This window comes from Tasmannia lanceolata, unplaced genomic scaffold (genome assembly GCF_043159265.1).
Source record: "Tasmannia lanceolata isolate RefF3 unplaced genomic scaffold, GAP_Taslan_0.1 ptg000012l, whole genome shotgun sequence".
NCBI classification, from domain to species: domain Eukaryota; kingdom Viridiplantae; phylum Streptophyta; class Magnoliopsida; order Canellales; family Winteraceae; genus Tasmannia; species Tasmannia lanceolata.
Window position 1 is genome coordinate 46,599,577 of NW_027518689.1, and position 2,636 is coordinate 46,602,212.

Here is a 2,636-nt window from a genome sequence, read left to right on the forward strand (position 1 = left end):
AAACTTAGTCAAATTGATCCAGGTAGATCCTTTCACCTTCTTCAAGAAAACTTGCTAAAGGATTCATTAGCCGACCTCAACTAGTTTGGGACAAAGGCTTAGTTGAGTTGAGTTGAGTAAACATTGCCCAACAGCCCTTTGATTTCCTTTTATTTGAACTTACTGAAACAAGCCCTTAAATTCCTCATCTCCTCAATATTGTCACTAGGGTCATCAAGTTTGATGCCATGCTCAACCGGCTCCAAAACAATGACAATTTCAACCTCTTCTTGGCATTCTATTAGTGTAGGACTGTCATGTGTGCCTTCCTCAACAGTTTCATCAAGTTTGGGTTTCTTTTCATGCATAGGTATTGTATATTGGTGGTCTTGGTTGTCCTCATAGTTTGCAAAGCAAGGAAAAGTAAAAGAAACATGAGGAGAAGGCTCGGAATTCACCTTGGTTAACTGCGAGAGTGGAGAAGAAGGCCGGTTCACTCTTGGCCTTGATTTCAATTTAGGATGATCCTTTGGTTCCTCTTTCAACCCCTTGCCAACACTCTCCCCTTCTTGAAAAGTTTTCTTCTTCATTAAAGGAGATTGGTATTGTTGAGGCTTAATTTGATCTCGTTTTCGGCTAAGGCCGCATACTTCTTCAAACAATGCATCTTGTTTGCACACCCCAATAATCGACCTTGTCCCTTCCTATACTCTAACAATAGGTCTAGTAGCTGATTGTAATTCATCTTAGCCGTGTCAAGCAAAATGCAAACATGAAAAGTCAGCAATCAATATGAAAATGAAGTGAATATGAAGTGGAAGAATTGGGTAGATCTAACAAACAATCACCGATCAAATACTAGCAGCCAAAACTGGGAACTCAAATCAAAACGAAATCTAGCAGCCAACTACAACACAAAATCTTATCCGATGCAGTCCCTTTGTGTTTTCCATCTACTGTCACTCTAGGATGCATTCGGTGGAAGCAAAAATCTTCAGCTGAATGTGACTGAAGATTCTGAATGGAATGGCTCTAACTAGCTGAATGTATGCTAAGCTACTTGAATGTTATGGAGCAGAATTGGCACTCTAATGCAAGTCAAGCTCTCGACCACTTGTCTTATGTGGATTCCTGAGCTACAGGGTTCTTTTAAAATCAGCCAGTCAACACAAGATATATGCAAACATTCAATGGAAGTAGTAGGGAGATCAATGAATCGGACACATAAAACTATCCACACTGAACCTCTGTCAAAAGAACCCTGGGAGCTGTCCACAACAATCAACCACAAGCCAAAACAAATCTCACAAGCTGAAACAAATGTCCGCAAAAATTGCCACACAAGGTACTAGCAACTAATCACAATATCAACCCAAAACAAGCAACTGCAAGTAGTGATCTCTGTTCCAAAGCCAACTCAAGTAGCCAACAATAACAACTCAAGCTGAAATGTAATGCTCAATACCGTCTCATGCCGGAGTCAAAGCCAAATACCACAGCCCTCAAATATTGGCACACTCAATACTAGCAGCCAATGGCAATCATACAAGCATCCACAAGTTGAAAATAATCTCCTCTAAAACCTGCTCAAAGCAACCTGCAAATAAGCTTCCCGGATCCACAGGGTTAAGAAACCTCGTAAGCTTGCTCTGATACCATTTTGATGTAGCATTGTCATGAGAAAACTGAGTTTCCTAATTGTCACACATTGAACTAAGTGACCGGACCTTCTCAAGGCACCCTTGTGTTATAGCTTGAACCTACCCAGATGTTGAGTTCACTGAGCAATCACTATGCACAAACAATCAGTTCAAACAATGTCTAATTGTGCTTTGAGCCAACAAGCAAGAGGACAGCTCTAGAGGTTATCTTCTAGTTACTGTAGGTGATTATGACTTCTTCCAACTTGAAATTGAAATGAAAATATTCCCTCCAGGTCCAAGGTCATGAATTGACAATTTCAATGCATAATTTTGAGTTGCTTGTAAAGTATCTGCCACCCCTTACAGATGGCATTATTCAACTGGAGTTTGGCCTTCAAGTAAGCATTTCCACAAACACCTTTTTTTTTTTTGAAATGGTGAAAAATAACATAAAAAGAACAGGGGGGGACCGAGATGGACCACACCCGAGAATACAGGAAACAAGAAAAAGAAAGAAAAATTACAAAATAATACTCACGGAGGGAGAAAATCAAACCATTTCCACAAACACCTACAGTGCATAATTCTTTCCTTTTTCTGTAGGGCTGGTGTAACTACTGGATATGCTTATTTACAACTTTGGATTCTCAATGGAAATTGGAAAATAGCCTACTGAACCTTCAGTTCAATTATCAAGGCAAATCAATTACTAATTTGGATAGTAAGAAGAGAAATATTAACCAATTTCAACCTGTCCATACAGGAACATCAAAATGACAACTGAGAGGTAATTCTTCTTCAGTCTTGGACTATGCTTTCATCCAATTCAGTTCAGATATTTAGTGCTAACTAAAATCAAATGCTCATATACTACCGTGTCTATTCAAAACAGAGATACCATGATCTATATTCAATTTCTTCAAAGAGAATGTAAGAACAAGCAGAATTCTCAGAATTTTAACTAGATTGAAAGTAACTAATGAATGTGTAGTTGAATCGTTACAACAAGAAAGA